The sequence below is a fragment of the Falco punctatus genome, assembly GCF_963210335.1.
Source record: "Falco punctatus genome assembly, chromosome: 4".
Classification (NCBI taxonomy): domain Eukaryota; kingdom Metazoa; phylum Chordata; class Aves; order Falconiformes; family Falconidae; genus Falco; species Falco punctatus.
Genome location: NC_137583.1, coordinates 104,488,288 through 104,515,815, shown reverse-complemented (window position 1 = coordinate 104,515,815; position 27,528 = coordinate 104,488,288). Strand labels below are relative to the sequence as shown.

The window sequence follows — 27,528 nt, the reverse complement described above, 5'->3', positions numbered from 1 at the left end:
TACCTGAATACTTTCGTGGTTCTCTGTACTATAGTGAAGTTGAGAATCAAATCTTGCTGTGATCTGTGTTGAAGGAGCACTGCTGCACATTGGTTAACTTATTCATGCTCTAAAAACCTTGGGTATGAGATGCAAAAAAGGTGTTTTAGAAAGTAGGTTGCAAAATCAAACCCTCAGAAGCTGTGAAATGCCAGATTTGTTATTTTCTTCTGTGCCTGTAATTGATGCAGGAATACAGATCTTGCAACTGTAATTTCATCATACCCTAACCATAAGGCACCTGAATTGTGGTAATTCTTACATGAAAAGATGTGTGGCATGGTCATGATACTTACTAAATAACATGGTAGCATTTGTGTAGGAGGAAAAACAGTGTTCACAGAAGGATGATCATAGAATGCGATGCTGAGTTACTATATACATTTAGAATTTAAATTCTCTTGAACCAATTCTGTTTAAATTCTGTGTCAGCTAAATATATTTGCATTGTATAACCTTAATGTGGATTCAGACCTGCAATAAGTAAGCGTGTGTAACATGATTGATTTCAGTGAAGTTTCTCCCATTTATGCTGGTGTTGAATTCTGCCTCTAGTCAAAAAGTTTTGTAAAAGTTCTGCCAACAGAATTCTGTCTCTGAACAGCTTTGAGGCTTGCCAGCAGTGTTATTTCTTTGCGTTATAAGAGCAGCTCTAGTTACATGCCAAAACATGGTCTTATTTTTAAACTGAGAAATAAATGAAACCTATGTAGAAATGGAAACTTTGTAGAATGCCAGATTCTAACCACGTTACTCCCATTGGAACCACTAGGACCATTTTTTGCAATCTGCTCTGTCTTTATAGCATTAAGAGGAATTTCACAATGTGGGAAATACTGGAAAAACTAAATGCAAGAAAGGCAGGAATTCTGCCAATGTCCATGTCTTTTTTTAAAAAAAGCGATTATAACCTACTTTCTGCGATGTGTTTTATGCAGGTATCAAACTTAACCAGACTTCAGTTATGGCCATCCAGCCGCCATTTCAAAAGTGTTATTCTATAGAGTAGAGGCAGATTGAAAAATTTGGGTACCTAAAAATTTTCAGCATAATCATAATTGCATGATTTTGGCCTGTTTTCTTAAGAAAGAGGCTTAGAAGGCTGGAGGCTGTCTGCCAGGCTTCTTTTGCATTTCCTTATTTTTAAACTTTTTGTCCAATGCGAGCAGAATTTTAAGAAGTTACTTCCAGTAAGACAGGGGTTAAAACAGATGGAGGGGGGTGGGAAAGAGAAATACAAGGAGAGGTTGGTTTGCTCTAGGAGTATCTTTATTTTCCTCATACACTAGCCCTAGTAAAAAGGCCCAGATGTTTTGCCTGCAGCAGTGTGCAAGCAGTCAAATCCATTGAGGGCTTTGAGATGAGGCTCTAGTGATTTCAGGCAGTTGTTGACTTTCAGCTTGTGTGAAAAGGATAGAACAGGTATGTCATGTCATCGTTCCATGATGAAAGGAAGGCAGAAATTTGTGTTTTAGTCCAGAAGACTTTCTGGGTATTTTGCATTTGGAGTCTCAACTTGGTCTTGAGCTGAGGTCTTCAGAGCAGTTAGAGGTAAGTATAATCAAGCTGAGCTCTGTAAGTATGATTAATGCTAAAGGACAGCAGATGCCATTATAGTATTTTGAAAGCATATTCAGTCAGGTAGCACAGATTAGCAAGAGGTCTAGTAAGACCGGAAATGTTCACTAGTTTTGATGGCTGAACAGTTATTTGTGATACATCACTGGGTGGCTGTGGTCCTGCTAACCTGTGACTTAAGGGCAGCATATTGCTTAGCACAACTCTTCATGTGTTTGACATTGTTTGTAGACCAGTGCAGCTGGGTGGTGTTACGCTGTTGACACTCAAGGTTTTATCACCGCTGAAGTCACCTTGGGCAATGTGTAGTCCTGGCAGATAGGCATGGTGGATTTATGTTCTGAGCCCTTAGCTCGGATGGCAGATTTTATATGTAGGCCTCCTGCTTTGTACATTTAAACTGCTTTTGGGATGGAGTTGTAGTAGTATCACTTGCAATTGTCTATTATTTGCTACTTTTTTCTCAATTTTTAAGATGGATCTTCACTTTGTACGGAAAGGGAATTAATAATTGTCTTCTGCAGGCTTTTTGGCAGGGCATGGTCAGCTCTAGGGATCTTTGACTTGTAGTAATCTCATTGGCAAAAGATGTAACTTGCAATAAATTGCATTTCATTTTTCTAAAGCCTGAAATTACCTGTATCTTCGAGTTTTAGGAAGAGGGTAAGTATTAAAGGCATTAAAAGGCAGTTAGACACCAAGGTCCTGCTGTCTAGATTTGGTGCATAACTCCTATTTGTATCTTTGCAAATCTTAATTTTTTCTTTGTGTATCTGGTGGATGTTTAAGGAGGTGGCAAAGAAGCTACTTTCTACTACTTCATTCTGTAATTATAAATACACCGACTTTGGTATGAGAAACACCAGACAATAAGTCTTGGTGATGGTTAAGTTAATTCACTTTTAGAAGTTCAATAATTCATCTCAGAAGTGTCAGCAGCTGGGTCTTGTTAATGGTAAGCCTTTCATTTCTGTTAAATCAATTGTGAATAATAGGATCCTTCAGAGAAAAATGATGAAGTAAGCATTGATTTCCAAATTGGGTGTCTGATATTGGAGCATTAATAAAATCTAGGGCAAGGAGGCAACTAGGACCTCATACACTCTGATCACCTAAGTAGTAATCAGAGAAAATCAATGATTTTTGTGTATGGTGCTAGATCTGTTAACATTTCATCTGTCACCATTCATCATTGTGTCTATAATTTCATTTTTATAATTGCTTAGATTTTGGGGGGCTTAATAGTATGCATTGAATCAAGCATTTACTGTCAAGCTTTCGTGAAACAGAAGTGGCATTGCCATATTGTCTACTGTTTACTAGCTGTGTGTCTTACTATTTTAGGGCTTTCTGTAGCGAAGGGGAAATTAATGTCTATGTGTTTTCAAATGAAGTTAAATCTTCTTAGAGCAGTTCCAAGTAGACTTCATGGGGTCCTCTGTTATTATCTCTTTCTAAGCTGTGAGGAGCTGTGTTGCTCACTCGTGTGTAGTCACGTTCAGTCTCACAGGGGTGTTAAATACATAGCCAGTAATGATGGTAAAACTGTGTTAGAGAGAAGCAGCCGCAGAGAACGTCTTCAGAAGAGTCAGACTCCTGACATGACTTCCTCTGTAACACCTCCTTGGACCGTTCCCAGGTACCTTCTGGGTCTGTGCGCTTTGTTCCAGGCTGTCTTGTGTCGCTGTGGAGGGCTGTGATTGTCTAGGTGTGTCAGAGGAGGGAAATGATGCTGATGTAGCTGGATTCTGGCCTTCGCTGGCTTTAGTACAGAGGACAAAGATTTGGGTGACGGGAGTTTTCGTGAGTGATCTGAGAGGATGCAGGTGATGATCAAACATCCCGCCAAGGCATGGAGGCCATAGGCTTTTGTGGACGGGATACCTGCATGTGTTGTACTTCTAGTCGGTGCGGGTTTGTAGTGCAGTGAGAAGGTTAGACTTGTGGGTGTGGTTTTTTTTATTATTATTAATATTTTTATTGCTGTTTGAAGGGTGGCTTGAGTGGTTTTGTTTAGAGCTGCTAGGTGCTGGCTTCTTATGTCCAGAATAGTGCTTTACCAGCAATCCCATTCTGTTTAAAGCCGTCCTGAATTTGTATGGAACCCCACATACAGGCATATCTGCTTCCTGTTGAAGTCAATGGGAGTTTAGGCTAAAACTGGACCAGGATTTGCCTCATAAAGCATAGCAAGAAAATTTAACAGTTATAATAAAACTCTTAAGGCAAATAAAATGTTCTAGCAGGTGTTCAGAAGTGTGCTTTATGCTCATAGACTCTGTTAAATGTTAATACTGAGGTCCTGCAGAAGCTGCACATAAGGACGGTGTGAAGGAAGCAAATGTCTGTTAAATGTGCTGTGCAATATTGTAGCAAAGGTGGGCGGCAGTGCAATGCCATGCTACCTATTAGACTGAAATATGAAAGCTATTAGAGATTCTGCTGAATTTTCATTTTGTGAGGGAGTAGTTTTCAAGAGAGAACATATCATATAAAAAAGCCATGTGTTGTGCAAAACTAGAAGCATCTTTGTCGGTGTATGCAGTTTTCTTGGATGTATGCAGAGCTTGTTAGGGACAACTGCTAACATACTGTATTAACAATAAATTTTAGACGATACTTGTGCAGAAAATAATAGCTAAAAAGCAGGGGGTTTTTTGGTATCTTTCATTTTCCTTGAATTAATTTTTTTTTATGCCTTAGATGAACCCACAGGCAGAAGTCCTAATATGACCCTAAACACAGTTTGAGGATAATAGGTGCTGGATGGGTTTATATTTCTGTTTATATCTCTGTTTTACGTTAACTCTTAATATCTTTTTTAATCCATCACTTCACCATCAAAGCATTTCTTCATCAAAGCACAGTGAGGTCCATTTTAGATTTCCGGGAGCTCTCCGGCCTTCCTCCTTTCTGGCTTCTAAGTGAAGCGTTTGTTGGCTTTTTCAGCAGGTTTTGCAGCATGCCCTGAAAGCTGGTAGCTTGTACTGGCTTGGTTTCTTCTAGCAGTTAATTTCATTAGGATTCAGGTCAAACCCATGGGACAAAAAATATCTGTGTGTACTGGAGTCAGTTCCTAAAATGACACCGTGAATGTGGCAGTCATTGTTAGAATGTGTTTTGTTGGTGTTTGATTAATTGACTGAGTTATCATCTCATCAATGCTCAGTCATTGTGTTGCAGGATAAAAGCAACCAGATATTACAAAGATAGTCTTTTTCCCAGTTAACTTCTGAATTTTCTGCGCTAAAAGAGAATGCATTAGCTTGGAAAACGCTAAGATGGCTGAGTGAGGGGAGGTCTTTCACATGACATTAGATCTATTAAGTTATAAGCGTTACAGCTGTTCTTGTAGTGCATGCCACTGTCAGAATGTCCATGTAATGTCAGAAAGACTCCTCCGCCGTTGCTTTGGTCTTGTCCTCAAGTGCTTGTTCCCTGCAGTGGCAGTGCTAGCATTTTTTTATGAAAGGCACTTTTTTACTAAGCAAGAAAACTTGCTTCATTCCACCTTGTTTTAAAAAGGGTTGAAGCATACGCTCGCACAGTGAGTTCTCATCGCTTGTTTCCTGAACAAAACTGCAGGGCTGCCAGGGTGTTCGGACCTTTTAGCTTTCTCCTCTAGTAGTGCTGCACTAGTGTGCTTACGAATCTTCAAAGCAAGACTGAGGGTCAACACCAGTTAGTGGACTGGGAGCTCCCACACGTAGTGGAATATCTTTTCTTGTAATTCTTCTAGGACAAGGAGGCCTAGTAGAGAGGGAAAAGGCTAGGAACTGTCTTTAATCAAGTGGAAAACATGTACTCTCTTCTCTTCTAAGTTGTGGCACTTCTTGAATAGTGATATCCATGCATAACTCTTAATCCCTGCAGTATATTACAAATGCATTGTGTGAGAATTAAATGTTAATTGAGGCCATTATTTTGAGTGGACTATTTATAAAGTTATTTGAAGTAATGGGCCATGAATGCATTTTGTTTATTAACTTACCCGGAGCTCATTCTTCTATATCTTTTCTTACCACAGAGCAGTAGTTTTGAAATGGAAGGCTCTCCAATGGCATTATGACCTGCAACGTACAAGGCGTGTTACTTAGAAATAGTGGGTTTTCTTGATTTCAAGATATGCAACAGTATACAGTCAAAACCTTGTGAGGTTGAGCTTTCATGTGACTTTCTGTCTGAGGAAAAAAAACCCAAAACAACAGAAGAGAAGAATATTTTTCCCCCCTTTTTTAAAACTTGTTTGATTCAGGTACTTAAATGGTCTTCTCCATTCTAAAAATTGAGAAAGTAGGGTAAGGAAAATGATTTACTTTGCCTGGGATTATGAAGGGAAGTCTGGCAGACAAGGAAATTAAATTGAGATCTCCTAAATGTCAGGCAAGCTCCCTAGCTGCTACAGTATCCTTCCTTCCTTTTCTAAAATGTCTGTCAGAAATATGGTGAAGTTTAGATTTTGTAGGGTTTCCATAGGACAACTGCTCTGTGACCCTGAGGGTGTGAATACCCACAATTTGTACAAATTCATTACCCTTTGAAGTTGAGGGTACTGTATCTGTTATTAAATCTGAAAAAAAGACAGTGTCAAGCCAACATACTTGTAATAACATTTTGGATTTCCTTCTTTAATTGTTTAATGGAATTAATATGAACATTTTTGCTATAAAGTTGGACAGCTGCAGCAGGATGTGATTTAACTGGCTCTTCTTTCAACACATTCTGGCGAACTTTACAGTATGCAATGTTTTAAAAGTCCCATTTATCTGTCATGTAGCTTTCTTGCACTTCCTTTGTTTCCAGTTATTTATCCATTGCATTTTTTAAAAGGCCAAGTTCAAATTGCTTCTCACTTTTTGGTTATGATAAAATGCAGTGCGAGGCAAAAACCTTGCATGCTGCCTTCCTTCTCACCAAGGACACTGGGATATGTGCATGAGCAGTGGTTGCCTGATGAACTGCAGCACTAAGTGATGCAGTGTCTAACTATGCTACCTATCTGTTCATCACATCTTATCATTGTTTCCTGTACATTCTGAGAGACTGTTTTTGCAGTTCAGCCTTTTTCTTGTGCATCCAAACTCTGTTTCACATACTTTTGCTGAAGTAAGGAAGACCCAAGGAAGTTGCCTACAGATCCACTCTAAACTCTGTGTTCTAGTAGAAACTCTTTTTGTCTCCCTGCCCAGTTTGTAATGTGCTTGTGAAGTTTTGTAAGCATTTGTTGTTCTTTGATGCATTACAGTACATTTAGGGTCTAGACTTTTGAGCATTGTCAAATGCTCAAAACAGAGCCAGCTGTTTATAACGGTATTGTATTTATATAATAAAGTTATGCTAATAATGTGGAGCATATGACAATTTAATGAGGTTTAAACACTATTGGGTTGACCTGGCAATATGTAGTGCTCACTGCAGCATGGCTGTAACCTTGCATACATTGTTTTGTGCAATTCTGGAGGTGGTGGCTAGGAGAACCGTTGTCACAGTGAGCTCCTGGGGAAGTCAGTTGCTGCATGCACCAGTGAGACTGTGCCAAGCTTTAAATTCTGTCTCTACAACTCGTTTGTGCACTGTAATCAGTTATGAGATTGAGTATTGTGTATTTTCTTATAAGGTGCTGCTTTCTACCCCTTGGTAATTGGGTGGCGTCCAGAGTTGCTTAGCTATGAAAGCTTACAGGGCTTTTGCAGGCCACCAGGTTCGGAGTCTGGAGACAGCTGGCTATAGCAGGCAAAGAACTGTGGTAAATGTTAGCTTGGAAAAACCCACACATGTAAGAGCCCTGAATAAGTCAAGATTAAAGTTATTTATTCTGTATAATTTTAACAAAAAGACAGCTCTTATGATTTTAGAAGAATACCTTTTAAATGCATCTTGTAAAGATTAAAGCTATCGAGCACAAAACCATGATATAACAGCAGATCCTAATTAGTGCAGTTTCTTAATGTGATTATGTTTTTTGGTTTTACATTTATTAAATATTTAGAAGTTCAACTGTAGATATTTTTAATCAAAATCAGAATTTTCTCGCAAAATGGGTGATTACATCATTTGCACATTTATATTGGAAGACATTTTAACGATATAAGCATTTTTTCATTTAGACAGCAACCATAATAAATTGAAATAAAATTCAACCTTGATTGATGTTCTGTGTGTCATGTACAGGGCAAGTCCCATCTATTAAATGTGGTTTGCCAAGGCAGCAATATTAGTAGCATTTGAATGTTTTTCTTATTAAGGAGAAAAATGGTCAGCAACATCAATACCGTCTGCTCCAAAGACCATGGTAAATGGAAACTGCCTGCAGCACATTTGAATTCCTCACTGTATTTGGGATAAAGGTATGATGCAGGCAGTGAGATATTTGCACCCCCCACCCCCCACCCCCCCTTGAAAATTAGGGTAGACTATTACAGTTCTTAGGATGAAAGAGAGAGGCTGATTACAACATAATGGAGTGTACCATATTCATCTCTTTTGAAATATGACCTCACTCGGCCTTTTCCATTTTACAATCGATTCTCTCATTCCCTTAATGAACCTGTGCGTTCATGAGTCTTCCTTGGAAGTATGCACATGAAGTATTACAGTAGCAGAGAGTAATTGTCTGACAAGCAAGTGCAAGTAAAGTGTCTCTCTTGTAGTCTTATTCAATAACACTATGGACCATTAACGCATTGCATCAGGTTCCATATTGTTTTGTTAAAAATTTTGCAACCGTATTTTTCTTACTTCTTGGTTTTTAAGTAGTTTCAGAAAACTGGTTCAACATGTTCTGTCTTTATTTCTTTGCAGAACAGTACATAAGTGTAACAGATGAGCTATCAGAAAGGTACTCTTACAAAGTCAATGCTCTGTTATCAGGTACTGAAATTGAATAAACTAATACTATGTTAAAGGCAGAGAGGAAGGGCTCTTTGAGAAGAAGAAAAATGTGTAAGGCTAGGTAGAAAATTACTGGAGGTACCATCACTTAGAAGATGTAATTTTTAAAGGATCAAATACCTAGTATGTGACTTTTGTGTCTGTTGGCTTCTTTTGGCTATCGATGTGATTAGATGTAATAAGAGAATACTGTTAACTATTATATTGTACGTTTTATATAAGTGTGTGTGTCTTTATGTGTATTTTTAGATGTATTTTTAATATTAATATAAATTGTTTATGTAACTATAAACTAATATGTATTCTATATAACCATAATGAATATATAAACTATTTATAGATGGTTTAAATACAAATACGTGTGTGTATGTGTATATATATATATAGCTTTATTATCAACCCATAGTGGCAAACTGGCTATTGACCTTCTCAACTTGCTACAAAATACAAAGCCACCCACTGGCTGATGCTCACAAATACAAAGCAACTTGGATGGTACCCAGTATCAGACTACAAGCATAAAGCTTGCTGTGTTCGCCGCTGGGAAATCAGGAGAGCAGGGAATGTGGGACAGACTCTCGTACCCCAGTCTTGCTCTAGGCACAGAGCTGCTAAGGAGGCTGAGGCTGAGCCTTACAGGGAGCTACCCAGGAGAGCTGGCAAAACCTTATAGAAAGATGTTGAGAATAAACCACAAGCAAAATAAACCAGAGAAAATTTGCAGATGCTTGAAAACCTTTGTAATGACAATTTCATTGAAATTTGAAGCATTTGATGTATCACCACCAGCACTGATTTGATAGAAATGACCATGAAATAAAGGTTGAGCTCAGAGAGAAGCAAAAGTCCTGTCTGATACGTCAAAATGATAATTCATCATGTCAGAAAGCACTATCAGGCCAAAGTCAGTGTCCTAAAGTGTGAAAATTGCCTTAACTGTGGACCTGTTTGGGTTGTGAACTGCTGCTCAGGACCAGAGATGAGGAATACGTAAAAATAAGGTTAAGGTTAATTTTGTAAAACATAAGATGCCCCCCCCCGCCCCCCCCCCCCCCCCCAAGTTTAGGCCTGTTCAAAGTTTTTATTACTTTGGAAGAGAAAACACCTTAGAAAATGTAATTTACACTCTTCTTTTTAAATCATATATTTTGCTTTTGATGAAACTTCTGTTCCCGGCTCCAAATTGTATTTGTTGTAAACACGTTATGGGTTGCTTTTTCACTTTGCCCTTCTGTCTCAACTTCTGCTCTGTGGGACTATGGATCTTGTTAGTTTTTAGCAGTTTCTTTAGTTCGCATCAGTGTAGTGTAGCTGACTCCATGCAAGTGGAGCCAGCTTTTTCCTTTTTTTAATGGAAAACTTACTTGGAAACATTACGTCCTAGTATATATATATTTTTTGTTTTGCTAAAGGGACCTGCAGTATGCTGTCAGGATATGTCACTGTGGTAGGGAGTTCATCTGTAATATTAGGGTTTAGCTAAAAACTGGTAACTGGGGTGGTGGTGTGTGTTTTGTTTTACATGTGAGAAAGAAAAAACACACTAACAGATTGCTATTTTTGTTAGCTGCGAAATTGTGGCCAGGATGGTTGAAAATCTGATCAATTTAATCCATGCACTTTATTGCCAGTTCCTTTTCTGTGGTTAATGTTGCTTGCACAGGAGTTAAACTTCTGCCATGTGAAGAGCTTGGTCATACAGAATGTGGTTGTACTTGGAGGTGTCCCAAGCGGCCTGGCTTACTGCACGCAGGAGAACCCGTGCTAGTCCATTGACCATTGCCTGCTTTGGGATGTAGGCTCTGCTTGTGGTATTTCTGTAATGTTTCGGCATGTTCATTATCTCACCATTCATGTAGCATACATACTCTTCTGTTTTCAGCAGGGGCTCTGCATCTCCTGTGTATGAAGCGACTGAAGCCCCATTCAGGGAGCGTATATTGAGTGGGGGTACTTATGTATGTGCTTGATGATTAGACCAAAGCCGCGGCTGATGTCAGCGACATTGAATGCACATTTAGTTGAGGCTTTCTATGAATGGGAATGGGTTCATGCTGAAATGCCTTTGAGTAACGAAGAGTGAAATGGGCTGTTCAATACCACATTGTACACTCTTCAGAGGACTTGAGGGTAATTTTTGAACCTGTGTTAATGATGAAGTGAACTGTTTGCTTGTCTCTGATTGGAACTGTATTACGGTAGGTCCTCACAAAACACTGTAAAGCATCAGTATCTCTGTCCTGAACAACTTTGGACCCATGAGAAGACAGCTTGCTGGGAGGGCAGCCAAAAAGCCCCATCCGCATCCTGGTGAGCAGTTTGTTATCTGGTGTTACTAAGCAGACTTACGGAGGCTTTTGGTTCAGGTCCATCTTTCAGAAGATTCATGTGTGCTTAGATAATTCATGTTTTGTATTTAGTGGATAGCAGGGAAAAGGAACCAATATTTTTCTGCAGAAATGTGATGTTCAAGAGCCAAATGCAGAAAGAGTTCCTTATTCTTAATTGTCTCTTAATCATCTTTTTACACCCCAGCCAATTAAAATACAGTTCTTTTGGTCTTCAGAATTTTTTAAGTTGAGATTAAATTAAAAGGTTATATTTGTTTTATTATTTGTTTTCTGATTTTTGAGTTCATAGGGATCATGCATTTTCAAGTTTTTTACTGTGCAATCTCAGGGCTGGGAAACTTGCTTAATTTTTAAGTGAAGGGTATGACGGTTAAGTTGTAGCAGTACAACAAAAACTGCAGACTATGAAGTTGGCAGAGAGTTGGCAATTGATTAGATGAAATCTGAAGGAAAAATCTACGATTGTGAGGTTGTAGTCCAATGAAGAAAGGAAGCTACATGCCTGCAGTCCATCTCACTTACATTCAGCATTTACTATATTGATGCACTTTGGAAGAGAAATAATGTACCATTCTTTTTCTAAAATATTCCGTCCAGAATTGCTTCTCTTGAACATGTTATGATTGCATGGTCTACATCTTAAGTTACTGGACCGCTTTGCTTCCCAGTTTCAATAATGTTTGTGGTTTGTTACCTGCTCTTTTTCTGATACTTTAAAGCTTTTGCTGATAGTAAGTACTAGGAAGGTGAAATGTATTGCCTCCTTGAATGTATTCAGGTGCTGTGTTTATAGCTATGGAGATCAATGCTGGTTTTGCTTTAGAAAGCTTTTTTTGCTTTAGGAAGCTGTTTCTTAAGACAGAAATAACCATCAGATACTGTGCTTTTAGAAAAAAAGATCCTTATAGGAGTATTTCTGAATCATTGATACTGATGATTTTACATAGAGACACAATAGCTGAAATAAACAAGGACAAACTGTTTTTAAAAACATGGAAAAAATCTCCACCCCAAGACAAAAAAAAAGCTTTGAGAATGGAGTCTGAAGGTAGTACTTGCTGCTATAAAAATCACGTCTGACCCATTGGAGCAATTTTTTACTGTAGGCTGACTGCAACCCAGTGTACTAAAGAACTTTCTAAAAATCCCAGAAATGGAAGTGCTTTCTTTATACATCTAGATACTTTTGTGAGCTGACATTTAAATGGATACAGGTTTTGTGTGGGATGCATGTGAGCTCTTAGAAGCATTACTGTTTGCAGGCTTTTCAGGTTAAAGAGTGCCTTTTGGGACAAATGCTTTTTCAACAATAGGAATGAATTTCACTAGCATGTAATATTTTGAGCTGGATTGTTGCCCCACTTTTGCATTGCCCAGCTAACGACTGAGAAGAAAGAAAATACATCAGCTATTGGTGATAGCAGCAGCCAGACGGGCTTAGTGAAGTATTGTGAGAATTTGACAATTCCCATCAAAGCATAACCTCTCCTTTTCTTCGTTGTATTGCTGCCTGTTGATAGAGCTTGTTGGATCATAAGATGTCTGTGGCCCTTTTCTCCATTCAGAGTAGAATTGTTCCGGGAAGAAGAGGCTAAGAAAGGTACACAAGATGATAGACTATAATAGATGTGTCTTGTTATGAGTGTTTCTACAACTGGGTCCAATGGAGAAGGTACAGGTGTGTAGAGGAGTGAAGGCAGTGGGTTGATTAGCATTGATAACATGCAGCTGTGGCCTGGCCTCAGAGGCAGTGGGTTGATTGGCATGGATGATGTGCAGGTGTAGCTCGTTCCTGCTAAGTGGTTAAATAGCCCTGAGGATTGGGGGAGAGGGGGTTGGATGGGGGTGGAGTGGTGTGGTCTGACCTCTGGAGGAAGGAGTTACAGCACAGACAGTAGACTGACCAATGGTAAAGCCTTGTTGCAGCACAGGTGCGGCTAAAGATGATGAACAGGTAGAACTAAAATGAAATGAGACTATTATTTTGTGTTAGAAGACATTCATGGGTATAATTTATTCTTCTAGACTTTCAAAAGGTTCACATCCCAAATTGCTATCCTATGAGATGTTTAAGAATATTGAATTGGAGAGGCATGAGGCAGATTTATGGGAATCATTCCTTCTGCAGGAGTTGCAGCATGGTGTAACTCGGGGTTATGCCATCTTCTAGCATCAGGGCCACTTGGCAACTTGGACATCACAGAAGATTAATGGGGAGGTGTAGAGGTATGAATAGTAGCATGAATGTTATTAACGTAGCTGTTGTATAGCAATCTCAAAAGATGAGTAAAGAGATGGTAGAATTTGTGGGTGATACAAAATGAATTGGAGGAAGGCTGAAGAACTTTAGGGGATATCTAGCAAAGCCTAGGGAATAGGCACTGTGATGGCAGATGAAGTTTTACAGCTGAAAAATCAAAGTAAAATCTTCCAAGTACATAATTTGACCTAATTGTATGTTGCTGAATACTTAATTAACTACATTTGCTGCAGGAAAAGAAGCTAGCAACTTAAGGTATTGTCTGACGCTTTTTTTTTTAAAAAAAATAAATTAACAAAAATAATTTTATGAAACAGAATAGCAGTAATTCCTAGTTAGTAGTTACTGCTGGTTTACATCATGATGTTTTATAATAGGGACTCTTCATTTTGTTCTGCATTACTCTTAAGAAAATACAGTAAAAATAGAGAAGACTGGATGATGAACAGAAGTGATTTGTGGCCTCAGAAGGAATTCCTTGTAATGACGTACTGAAAAGAAATAGAACCAGCTTAGGTTAGAGGATGAGCAGTCAGTGGGGGGGGGGGGTTGTGTATAAATAAATCATGTGCTTAAACTTACAGCAAGAACAAAGCACTACGTTAAAAGGCAATAAATGGAAATAACTGATTGAAACAGGGTTCAATTTTTTTATTTTTTTTTTATACAATACATAATTTACTTTGGTAACTTGTGCAAACTAGATATCTCAGTCTAAACGCATACATTCGAAAAGAAAACCTGACATGAACATGTGCATTAACAGAAGTTAGGATAAACACCACCTCCCACCACAGTGTTTTAAGGTGTAGTTATAGGAGAAAAGCAAGTTTACTACGGGCAGGTTATTCTGTGCTTGTGCTTTACAGTATACCAACCTTTCTTCTCTGTGGTAGTAGTCACTGTTAAGGCCAGAGGTTACATTAGACAGACCACAGAGCTCCTTAGTCTAACGATTTTGATTGTTTTTTGTTTTTTTTTTTTAAGGATTCTTACATGTTTATGCATCTCCGGTGCAGCAGAAAGTATGTAATTTTTCTGTGAATACTGAAATCTTAAGTTTCTAGTAATTCAAAAGGGAAGAAATGTCTGCCTTCTGCACCCCCCACCCCCACCCCCCAAAAAAAATAAATTTTTTTTGAGTGCTTATTCACAAATAATTCCTCTTCTGTGAATAAGGGAAGTCTGATAAACATCTAGTGATACGTTACTTATATAATTGAGAGTGTATTCATGGAAACGCCCTTGAGAAAAGCAGATTTTGAGTCATACCAATTAGTATGTACAATCAAGAATTCACTACATGGCTTCAAAAGTATGTTCCAGGATGGAGGGTGTATTTGAATGATTCACGTATTATCTGACTATTTATTATCTGATTATTTTTTTCCTTCCCATGAAAACTGACACCAATTTGGATGAGCCTTAAATTTTGGACTGTGGTGTAGCTTGTGTATTCTTCTGAAACAAAGTAAATGTGTGGAACTTATTCAAGTCCACTAGCTGTTATGAATACATATGCTTCTCCCAGGGCAATGAGCACAAGCAGCTACTGCCCATTCATAAATATCTTTTTCTTCCTATACGTAATGGGACTCCAAAGACATTCCTGTTCTCATGGCCAGGGCTGCATTTGCAGTGAAACTGCATATATTGTGTAGCGTATAGTTATAGTTTATGACATTTGCTTTTGTTAGGGTTTCTTCTGGGTTATCAACATTCGGCCACAACTCCCTTTATTTGGAAAATGCACTCCTTGTACAGAAGAATGTGATTTTTTTTTTTTTTTTTTTTTTTTTGGTGAGGAAAAAAGCAGTGGAGTCACAAACCATTGCACTAAAACAGATTTGGAAATTTGTATGGGATGGAAGTGGAGGTGTACCCCAATATTCCTTCATAGCTTTTCATCAGCATAGCAGGGTGGTAGCTTTTTGTGTGTTGAAGCATCTCATATTTATACAAGGTGAAAATAATTGCTGTGTAGCCAGCCCAGCTTAACCATGTGTACCGCTTTCTATCTTGAAAGCAAGTAAAAATTATCTGATACTTAATTCTTCTGCTTATTCAGTGCGAGGGCTGGGTTTTCAACTCATGCATGAAATCCAAGTCTGACTCCAGTTGTGAACTTCTGTTTCCTGCTGGTACGTTCACGAATAAATACAGAATGTGACTTACTGCGGAAAGGATTTGGCTGGGCCCAGACCCTGGGGCTGATCAGCTTTAGCAGCGTGCTTGGTGGACTTCCATCCTTTAGGTACACTGGCTGCCTTTTAACTTTTGAACATCGGGTGGTTTTCCCTTCAGAATGTGACCACAGGTAGAGAGCTGTGAAAACTGAAAGATGCTATCACAAGAGATTATGGTGAAGATTCTCCCTGTGTGTATGCGTAACTTCTTTCAGCATGAAGGGAAACCATGTGCTCACACTGGGGATAGAATAGAGGCTTTTGTTACTATCAATGAGCCAATCAAGGAAGATACTTTTTTTTTTTTTTTTTTTTTTTTAATATAGAAAGCCTCCTGCTGCTTCCAAAGAAGTTCCCTTTGTGAAGCACAACGATAAGTAGTCTTACTTCTTCGGTCATTGTATTACCAAGGGTTATTGTTTTGTACTGTTGCATTTGGTGAGACTCATGAAATTTGGCTCTGTTTGGATTAGATGGGCCAGTAAGACTGAAAAGTGATATGCTGGGCTGGTTCTTTATAGACTTGAGCCTCGGATGCTTTAGCTGGGTGGTTTTCCAGCGTATGTTCTATGACCTGCCCCTCCAGCTGCCGCGCAGGAAGAGTAGCGAGGGCTGGGCTTCACAGGGAGTGTAAATATAGCGGGGGGGTGGGGTGGTATTTGAGAGATCTTCCTGTAAGTGCCATAATTTCTACCTCATCTTACAGACTGTATGAAAGGATTACAATTCCTTTTGCTTACTGTGCATTTACTGAAAGTGCTGCAGCAGATCTGTGAAATTCTGTTTTATCTTTGCATAAGCGCCTTTTTTTCCCCTGCAAAATTGTTGAAGAAAGCCTCAGGTATTTAATGCTCTTTGAAAATTCTGCTCTTTGTGAATAGACAGAAATTAACTTTAAATAACTTTCTTTATTGGCATATAATGTAAAGAAACTTGGGCACATTGCTGAGGAATTCCCCTTCAAAAACTTAAATTTTTCTCGAAGATAAAAATACTGGAGGGATAGGCAGTTTGTGAGGGGTTTCTTCCCCTCTTTTTTGAGGAAATTTCCATGAAAGACACTGTAACTACTTACATTGTTTGGCAGAAGAATTGTGTATATTAAGCCAGAAACAGGGACTGCCTGATGAACTGGAAAGGAATGAAATTGTAGGGGTGATGTTACAGTAGGAATATAGAGTCTTTTCTGGAGCATTTACACGTTAAGTTAATTTTAAGCTCATGCATTCCTCACTGGTTTTAACAGAACTAATCAAGGGCTTAACTAAGCCTATGTTTAAGTTCTCAGCTGCTTGTGGCCATAGTAAAGTGATTTTTCATGATAGAGTACTACAAGCCTAAAAAGTCAGTCTCCTTAGTAAAGCTTCTGTGACTAGAGCGCAATGGATGTGGGAAGAAGAGGAGAAAAGTGCTTATGTGAACATGAAAAATTAGTTGTTCCAGGTGAGCAGCTTGGTGCTGGGCGAAGGTTGTAGTCCAGCCTTGCACTGTGCAGGAACTGGAACAGGTTGCCCAGGTAAGTTGTGGATGTCCCATCACTGGAGGCATTCAAGGCCAGGTTGGATGAAGCTCTGAGCAAGCTGATCTAGTGAGAGGTGTCCCTGTCCATGGCAGGGGGGTTGGAACTAGGTGATCTTTAAGGTCACTTCCAACCCAAACCATTCCATGATAAAACGGGAAGGGACTAAAGCCGCTGGTGCTCTCCAAGCCATTCTTGTTTGCTCGACAAATTCATCTGCTCAGTGCTGCCTCAGTTGCTTTACGATGGGTGGTGTCACTTGCGATGGTAAAACATCATTCCGTGTGAGAAGAGCGTAGTTCAGTCTGCATGCTCTTGGATGGCGTTTGTGAGCTCTGGGAATGGACCAAATTGCTTTAGAAACAAACCACAATGTAAGGATGGTCTGAAAGATCATGCCTGCGTGTCCTGTGCTGCCTTGCTGCATCTCCTTGATCACATTGCCACTGTTTGAAGTGCTGCTTGTGCTCTCCCTGCTTTTTGCATGGACTGTCAGGGCAGGTAATGAGAAAACGGATGGTCATTTAAGGTGTTCAGGCTATGGCTGACATTTGAGTCGCATTATTTTACTGCTGTTACTTTGCAGATGTGCTTCCACTCGTTGAAAACTTTGTGTTACATAAAATGCACATCAAATTTTCTTTCTTCGTTGTTATTAATAACTTACATTACTGAAAATGGAAAATGTTACAAAAATTAATTCTATTTTTGGCCTGTCAAACTATTTGGCTATTTTCATGCTTGTTCTCAGTTGTCTTTAGTTCCTTGTCCAGATACCTGAAGTCCTCAGTGTAAAATCAGTTTGTGGAGCTTTGTAACACAGTAGGAATGAAGTACGCTTTTGTAAATGAGGATTCAAAATTATTTTCAGTAACCAAGAGTGCCCCAAATTTCCTGAGAATTTCAATATTAGTTTGCTATTGAAAAATCCCTTTTTTGTTGTTGTGAATATTAAAATTACGCTTCTATTACACTGACTGCTATGTTTGAATCGTCATAATCTCCCTGCAGTTATCTGTAGTATTCCTTTATTAATAGAAACTTATTTTTTGTAATTCTTAGTGGTTTTAGTTAAATTTTAAGATTTTTTTATATGGTCTGTGCTTCTCTAAACGGAAAGAATTTGTGTAATGATTTATATGATCAGAGGAGTGACCTCGTGCATTCTGAAATAAACAGTAACACAGCTAATTAAATAATATTCGTCATGTAGGCTAGGCCATGCCAAAACGCCTTAAGATTTGCATGTCAAATATACAAATGCTTATTAACTGGGAAATAATACGAGGAATCGAGAGGCTGTTAAGATTGGAAGAAGCAAGCAAACTCAACTGAACAAGCTCCTTTAGCTTTTAGCGCTGTGTTTGAAAACGTAAGAATTTAATTTTATGTGTTTTATCTTAAATAACTTAAGGCATCAACATCCATGGCTCCTGGTAGTTCTGGTCTTCAGATTTAAGAGTGAAATCTGAAAAAATTCCTGCTTCCCCTTCATGTTTTAGGAGAAGGAACCAAAAGAGTAATTGCCTCATCCTGAGGCAATCACATCCTGAATGTCTTGCTCCTAAATAAAATATCTGTAACATATTGTATAATATAATATGCATAATATATATTTTTTCCCCAGTTTTGTATCTCATTAGGTCTGGTTATCTCATATTAAAGGTGTTTTGTTCTGCTCTTGGTATCTTGACAGTGTAAAGGTCTTAAGGATCCTTTTCTTTCACTGCAGTGATGTAAAGTAACCTTATTAATACAGGTAAAAATTTGGCTTGAGGTTTTAGGTTGTAATCTCTGTGTGCTTAAAAGTCTTGCATCCTTTTTCATGCTTTGTCTCTATTAAAGAACAGTTTAACCATGGGAAGGATGCACATCATTCATTTGCTCTGAGGCTAATACTGCCATTTCCCTGAAAAAATGTCATTTGTGTGACTGCATACTGTGTTTTTAAATAATATTTAATTCTGTGACCTGGGTTCACCATGCCTTGCCAATTGTCCGTTAACTCTCGTCTTCAAGCAGAGACAGTCTTTGCTGCATGGGTACTAGGGGGAGTGCCTGACAGAATTAAAATAGGTTTCAAAATTACGAGACCTTGTATGTTTGGTTCCTTTTGTACTGTTCCTTTTAATAATGCTAATTAATGCCATGCAAACAAAGAGATGAAAGTCAAGAATTGAAATTGGGGCAGGGAAGGGACTGAGGAGGAAGGAAGAACAAACCTTTCTGACAGGCACATGCCAGGAAAATGCAAGGTTGAAAGTACCATGTCAGGTTGCATCACCTTACCATGCAATTGCCCTCATTTATTCAGTAATTAAGTGTGAATATGAACACTCTGGGTCTGTTTCATTTCTTGTCATGGCAAACCAACTTCCTTCTTTTGTTGTTGCATAGCACTTGGATAAAACAGTGGTAGTCATTTTAGAAAAATGTGAGTTATCTGGACAAGTTAAGACATCAACTTAACACATTTCTCCTTCCACCTTTGGAACTTGTGAGAGATGGATCAGACAGAGCTTTCAACAGCTAGCAAGCTGCAAGGAGGATTTGAATAAAATGAGTAATTTGAATATAGTTAAAAGAATAAGGAAGGCCCCAGGTACTTTGTTGCTCTAAGGAAGAAATCTTTGCTTTGCACGGGTCTTTTTTTTTCCTCCCCCACCCCCCCACCCCTTCTCTCTAGCTGGCTTGTTTCTGGTTGGGTTGTTTTTTAGGGTTTTTTTTCTCATCACTGGAAATGCCTGTTACAAAACTCATTGATGATGGCATTGCAGGCTTGTCTCTCTGCAGCTGCCAGCTCAGTCCAAGTGGTTCCTCCCTCTGTAATCTCCCTTCCTGCTGGCTTTTTCTGGCATACGTGGAGTGCAATGGTTAAGTTTTTCTTCCATACCTGTTAACACTTCTAATTCCTTTTCACAACTGCCAGTTTTCCAGCTTTGTGAAGCTCTCACTGTAGACAAATGTTACACGTTTGGGGCTCACTCTAAGATTCAAAATAAATTTTATGTCAACATACCGCTGTTCACACAGTTAGAGCACGTTTTAGGCTACAGTGTTGTTAAGGATGACTCCACCTAACAATAAAAGGTGCAGAACACTTGAAGGGACAGGTTTAGAGCTGATCTGAGCAGTGTCATTCACTGAAAATGGTTTTACCTGTTTATCCCAGCTCAGCATTTGGTCCTTATCTCCAGATTTCTTCGTGTCTTTATACCTTTTACAGCACACTTGGTTGCTTTCTGACTGAGATCATTAGTAACTTGTCACAGCTCACTCTCTGAAGAGACATGTCAAATGCCAGCTCTGCTTGTTTGGTTTGTTTGGCTTGCTTGGCAGATTCTTAACCACAGGGTGCAGCATTTTGTTCAGACAAATTAGTGAGCTTTTATATTGCTGAAAGGGTTTTACTAAACAGATTTGACTTTTTATTTCTCAAAACAGTTGCTAGTATAGTTTATTCCATATTTCAGTGGTTATTCTGAAACCCAATGATGATCAATTCTGTTAGAGCATATTATTTCCTTAATATGGTATCAATGGTTTCAGATTTTTATTTTTCTTCACTACATAATGCTGTACTGAAGAGTAAAATTATTAGCTGTACATATAGGCTATCTACTTTATAAAGAATTTTTGCTGCTACACACATGCCCATCTATTCTAGTTCCTTTGATCTGTAGGAAAGCCAGTGAAACTTCCTCAGGGAAATCGTGAGCGCTTGGATGCTGTGGAAACTCTCCTGGTGTTCAGTTCACTGCTGTCACTGGGACATCTTCTGTGCATTTTTGAGAGTGTTTCATCTAGATCTGTACAACTGATATAATTAACAATTCATTAATAAGTAACAGGCTCAACTGTTGATCCTGAAGGCTTATCTCAGGGGAGTGAGATAACGTATTGCTAATACGTGGATGCTGGCTCTGATTTTCTCCATGTTTAATTCTGCTATCTTCTAGAGTTGGTCATTCTCCATGGTGTGTGTGGGAGATGCCAACTGCCAGTGGTCACAGTGGTGCCACACACTAATCTGATACATCTTTCCTAGTTGGAAACCCATGCGGAAGAATGAAAATTTAGCCCAGAGCTTTTTAGAGATGTTGGGCCTTTTTTCTTTAAACAAAGCATTGGGGTGAGCTTGCATAGAAATGGTCCCTGCTAGCACATGGTGTGTTACTTGCTGGAGATGTTAGAGAGATGTCCCTGTCCAGGGGACAGCTGAAGTTCTGAAAAGAATATGGATTAATACAATCTGCAGTGAATATGTATTCAGACCAGTGTGTTAACTGTAGCTGGCATTTTCACAGCGGGGTTTAGTTTTATCTACTGTATGGTTTTCCACAGCACTGCTAAAATCCAGCCAGAGTGGTGGCTGCAGAGCTTCTAAACACGTCACTGTTAGTTCTGGTTTGTACTGGCACGGACAGGGGCAGAGCAGAATAACCCTGTATTTCATATGATGAGCAAGCATGCCTTTTGGGCTAAATTTCTATTTCCTTGCTATCCCTATTGCAAGCAGGATTTGCATATTTAATTCTTTTAACTTATTGAAAAATATATCCCTTTAGGTTTGACAGCTTCCCAAAGAATATTAGATTTCCCACACTGATTGTGGGCCATATGTTAGTACTAATTATATAAATGAGATGACATAGAATTGTGACATGCTTAAATGTTCAGTGCTGTAAGGACTTACACCAGTGCATGCTAGCTTGGGTAAGTGCTGGAAGAATAAAAGAGGAGCTGCAGGTTTTGAGCAGATGTTAGTAGGGCCATCCATTGTCTTTATCTCTGTAAGAAGTTGCTGACACCTTTGAAGGATTTGTCAGACAATTTTAAGCTGCCATTGTGCAGGAGAAAAAGAATTTCCTTTTTGCACCTATGGGTGTGCCAGCGATTCATTGTGTGTTATATCATATGAAATGTTGGATGTTGATAGCCTCGTTTTGCTGTTGGGAGTAAACATTAAATATGCGGCTGTAGCTGAGAGTGTCCGCACTTTTTTGTGTGCTGTGGATGTTGCTCCGAGGTGGAAGTGGCTCACAGGCATTTTATTATGAATTTATGTTATTCTGAATTACATTATTAGGAATTAACCAAGAAAGAAAAAAGTAAAGGAAAAAAAGAAATAGTTGGAAAGTCAGAGCTGTAAACTGAAGGCTTAAGCACAGAGGAAAGGATTTTATAAGATACTTTTCATTAGTGTTAGTGGGGCAGGTATTATCTGTAAAGTTAATTATATTTTGAACAAGTTTCTAGGGAAAAAAAGGTCTAGTTTCTGCTAAAGCTGTCATATAATTTTTTTATTGCTCCAAGACTTGGTGATACATACAGCGGTAAAGATAGTGTTGCAGAAAGTATATTGCGCAAAAGTTATTCCTTCGTAGTTAAAAATGAAGTATGTATGCAGGCTATGCATGCAGAGCTGGTAAGCCAAAATTATGTCTGTAAGCTATTTCTGTACATTTAGCTTTAATGCTGATGCATATTTAATTGCTCGGCCTGTTTTCCCCACAGCAAGATGTGGCTGTCTTCCACTGAAGTCAGCGCCTGCAGTCTGCAGCAGCCCGGTTTGATGTTTGTACTTTGCATGAGAAGTGCAGCATCCACATCTGCAAGTAGCAGGTCGATGTAGGCTGAGGGAAAACAAAAAAAATCCACTCTGCTTGTACAGGGGTGTTTCTGTGGAGGAGGTTCTCTGGGACTGTAAATGGATGAATTTACAGTTTTAGCGACTGTAATGTCTCTGCTGGAAACAGGGATATGCTGTATTTTTTTTCTTGTGTGCAGGCACCTTCGCAAGCTACATTGTTCTATGTTGCTTGTCTACTTGAGCATAGAAAGGTATTTCTGATTTAACGTATCAAATTGTTTCTTAATTATAATTGTACTTTTGTCTTTCGCTTCTAACACCTGACCTACACCACTTTCTGTGTTTCTTGTCAGAACATTTTTGGAAAATGGAGTCACAGGCAGCAATTAGTAATTATCGTGCTAGACGATTACTCTGCGTAGTTAAATCTCAGATGCTTTGTCTGTGAAAGATGATTATCGTTTCATTTCAAAGGTAAAAGCACACATGGTTGGTCAGTGGAGTTTGAGTAGCTGTTTCATAGGAAGCCTGGTTTTGGTTTTACCTTAATTTGATGTAAGAGCTGAGATGGTTAGTGCTAGTAAGACAGGAGGAAGCAATAGGGAAAAAGCTTTGGATTCATGTATCAGCAAAAAGGTGTATGTGAGCAGAGGAGGAATCTACCTTCATGATACCGGCTGTTCTGTTAGCTTGGATTTTCTAGTAAACTAAAGCAACTTTTTAATGCTGGAGATGCCGACTTTTTTTTTCTTTTTTCTATTGGACTTGTGTTTTCTGTGATTTGTGTAATACTATTTAAGTTCTTACTGTTTTATCAAAGGATAGCAGGTTGTTTTATTTTAAATGAAAAAGTCCCTTCAGATTATACTTTTTCTGCTCAGCTGCAGATTAACAGTTTTATCTAGTCACAATTGTAGGGTATATTGCCAGAAGATAATTTGTTCCCTCTGTGTCTCGGTCATGCTTATTACCTTCATTTTATTATATACTTTGAGCCTGTGAAATGATTTCTTAACTGCACTTAAAGATAGTTTGTGTAGACAGCAAAATTACTGTTCCCGCCCTCAGGATCAATTTGTAACATGCTTTTATATAAATATTACGTGCTACACTTCAATATTGTTCATAGCCCAGAAGATAACTGCCATGATGAGTCTTATTTAAGAAGTATGGTGAAAATGCAGTCCATATGGAACTTGAAGAAAAAGGTGCTTAATTAGCTGTGTTGTAATACTGCTGTCCTGTCTCCAGCAGGACTGCCAGTGCCCCCAGAGCTGCTGCTTGCGTGAGGGAAATACTAGTTTTAATACAGCCATTTATGAAATATGTTCTGGGGTTATTTTTGGAGGGGAGAGAGCAATCATGAAATGAGTATGCAATTTAAAATAAAGCAAAAACCTGACTTAGAAAGATTCACAAGGGAGGGAATAGGAGAAAAATGTTAAGTGGAGAAGTAGAAGAGATATTTGTGGATGGTCAGGCAAAGAAATTGAGAAAGAAGGTGGGGGGAATTTCACATGGTTTTAAAGAAGACTGAAGGAAAGAAAAAGGGAGACGAGGGAGAATTGTCAGAATATGGAACAAAATGAATTGCAAACTGTCAAATCAGGCACCTAAACCTATTGCTGTGTTAACACTGGCCTGCTTGTCTTCGCTTTTTTTCTTTTTCCCCTTTTCTCCTGTCACCTGTACTGGAAAAATAGTTTGCTAGAATGAGACCACAGGAGGACTGAGCATTGTAGCTCAGAGGTGTCTTAACGTCTTTATGTTGACTGCCTTATGTACATTTACTTAGGTTACCAAGGAGATATGCTTGCATGCATTTAGTTATTTCATTACCATCTTTCAACTTTATGCTGAGTAAAAGCATCATCAGGGCCTCTACAGAGCACTCCTCCTTTTTTTTTTACCTGCATGAAATATCTGGGTGGGAACATGGGGTATATCTAAAGAAAACTGATGCACAATAGCTCCATAATTGGGTTGTTACACATCATTCTTACTTCACTTTTAAAAAAAAAAACTTTTCACTGTTTCTGCTGAATGGGTGGATGTCAGGTTTTGAAACATTAGCATTGGAAGCATCAACCTTTGCTGCCTGAGCTAAACCGAATTTTGTAGGCATGGGAGCCAGACTCCAGAGGGTAAATAGTGCGGCACATTGCTAGGTTATGTCTCAAAATAAGATACAATAAAATATTATCCGTATTTATATGTTTTTCATTAGCTTTGCTACAAATAAAACACAATATCCCAGTGCTGCATTTGAGATATGGGCGAGACCTCAGAGGTCACACTTGTTAATTTTAAAATTGCAGTTAGTTTTGTTGTGGTTTTTTCTATGCACATTACTTTCCCTCCAGTTACTCTGAATGCAGTGCTACTGATTTCAAGATACTGTCACATTGTGTAATGCTCTATCAGATATAAGGGAGCCTTGAAGCAATCAAAAATTCATATTCCTTAATGACTTTGCTGGAACGATAGAAAACCTGTGTTGCTCTGGCACTGTTAAGTCCTGCTAGCCTTATAAATATTTGTGTCTTTGATTCCTATTTAATGTAAAGACTCTTTATAGTTCGTGGCAGTATAAGTGACCCTTTATACAGGAGCAATTGAAACCTGAACCATAGGTCCATGTTTGAAAGGTGCTTGCATGGGTGGTATCAGTGCCGGTGCACAGGATGATGCTAGACTGTGTTTTGCTTGAACCTGGCACAAGGTGCTCTGCCTTACCTGCATCACTCCAGTGCTGGCAAGGTGCTACGGTGTGCCTATGCTGTCTCAATTATAATTGATATAATTACTGCAATTAAAGATGTTGTCTTACACTGTTGACTGCATTATTTTTGTTTTATGGTGCTTGGTGTGACTTTCACTAAAATTCCCTTTTTGTTAGTGGGTATTTATGTTTTGATGTGTTATTCAGGCAGCACATGTTCTGCATTATGAAGAACAGTTTGTTCAGTTACACTGATTTTTTTAATTTTTTTTTTTCTGATTGGATCTGTGTAATCTGTGTCTTGTTCCTCCTTTTGTCTTCAGTCCATTTGAAGACAAGATTCAATGTGGATCGCTCCATTGAATGAAATCCTTCATTTCCTTCTGTACCTGTGCATGTGTGCTGGCTTTCCCCAGTCTTACCCTAAGTGCGCACTGTGAAACTCATGGAGGTTGATCCTGGTCCCTGCGGTTTAATGCTGGCACTGCAGCTCTACAGGGTCGCCACAAATCACGCCTTCCTCCCGGTTCCCTAGTGCCCGAGGCTAATGCACGCTCTGACATCTACCGCTTAAACACAGTTAAATGTTAATACAGTAACAATTTAATACTGTTAATACATCACGTGTTCTTTAACGTCGTGGGGCTTTGGGTAGTCTGTGCTTTGCAGGGTCACGTCATGCCGCCCATACTGACTTGGAAGAACACCTCGCTCCTTTAAAAGTCCTCTTGAAGTTAATGCAGCTGCATGAGGAGCAGGTTTTGCTGAAGAACCAGTCCTAGGTTTGTCTGAACACTATAGGTTTGGCATGCTGCTCCCAGTTTCCCAGGAAGCTTTTGCTGGAATATGGGTTAGATACTGTACACTTGCTTCGTAATACATTTAGGACTAATACTTGCGGCAGTTTATTAAATGTAACTTCCACCCTTCCTAAGTGGCCTGCAAAGAGTTTGGCTCACTGCTCTTTAGTCTTGTCCAAGCTTCAAAACCTACGTTCTTGTTCTCGTAATAGTGGTTTTAATGTAAGTGGAAACATCAGTCTTTTCTTAAGTCTTCAAAATGAAGCATAAATTTTGTCTGTGGGTTTTCATAGAACTCGAATCTTTGAGATGATGCTATGCTTTTATAAGCCAGTGCAAGACATTTGTAATACATCCAGAAAGTACTTTGTCAGAACGATGAGCTGTGTGAAAAGACTTTTAAGTATTAACATGTTGTTGTAATTGCAGTTACAGTTTTAAGCTCCTTTGTTAGCAGTGTAGAGTATTCTTGAGAGAACATAACGTAGTGCAAGTTAGTTTCCACAGGACGTGAGTTGTCATATGATTATTTCTATCCCTCAGCCCCCAATGGTGTGTTAAATTTCTTTTTACAGACTGGATGAGAATGTAAAGGTTTTCTGTAAAACTGCACTCTGCCTGGGTGCGATGCCTTTCACTCCTATTTCCTTCTCTGGAACGTGGAGGACAGTAGCACCCAAGGGGGTCAGTGGAAAGGAGGAGCAGGAAGCTTGGACTGGATAGTCGGGAAGAGCTTATGTATACTGGAGCTAATTCCTGCCTGGAACTCAGGCTGCACCCATAGCTGCTGTTTCTGTTCTCGTCCTCTGAAGAGATGCGTATATACAGACTCCTTGGGAGGTGCCGCCTCCTCATCTGGCTATGGTCTGGAGGACAATATGTGGTAGTTACTCCTGGAGATCACGTAACAGAAGGCTGCGTGGTGAACCTGAAGAAGCAGTCCTCCTATTGACCAAAGATTCTGTTTATCATTTTAAAACATTCTGGAAAATCACTCGGGAAACACTAAGAAGTATGAAAATAATGGATTTAAGGTAGCAACAGTTTGAATTCAGTGCCCATGAATGAGGCCATTGGTTGCTGCTGTAGTAATTGGTTAAAAAGAGTGATGGACTGGGGGTCTTGTCCTAGCTCATTCAGATCTTCAGGCCAGATTACTGCATCTCCTCTAGGAGAACCCCACTGTGTTTACATTCACATATTTCTTTCGTGGAAAAGGCTTCAGCTGCTACCTAAACTTAAATACATGGGTGAATTGTGATATGTGTGAGCCTGGATTTTTGAGCTGGATGGATAGATACTTGGTCTTGCAGACTGGTAGTAGATAAGTGTGGTTTCTAAACTGACAGACAAAATATACGTTGACAGGCAAGCAGTGACTTCTCTGGTATTGACCAGTTACTTAGGGCGACACATGTAGAGAAGTGGTGTGTGTTCTGCTGTGCTGGTCACCTTTTTTTGACAGAAGGATTAATCTGTAATTAATTTTTAATGGGGTTAGCTTAATTTTTAAGGATCCTGCCATACTGGGTTTTAAAATAATATTTAGGAATATCTTAATAGCAGGATTTCTTTGGTACGCTTGGTGT

At 39.0% G+C, this 27,528-nt stretch overlaps 1 protein-coding gene across 7 annotated transcripts in view; it reads left to right on the top strand.

Annotated features, from left to right (window-relative positions):
• RARB (retinoic acid receptor beta) overlaps positions 1-27,528 on the top strand; it is a 334,649-nt gene that overhangs the window by 13,683 nt on the left and 293,438 nt on the right. The window contains exon 1 of one of the 7 annotated variants that reach the window (XM_080385081.1): positions 9,570-10,818. The exons of the other annotated variants lie outside the window; for them this stretch is intronic. The gene's annotated coding sequence lies outside the window, so the exon portion shown is untranslated. Of the gene's footprint in view, positions 1-9,569; positions 10,819-27,528 lie in introns of those variants that run through there. 7 annotated transcript variants of the gene reach the window in all.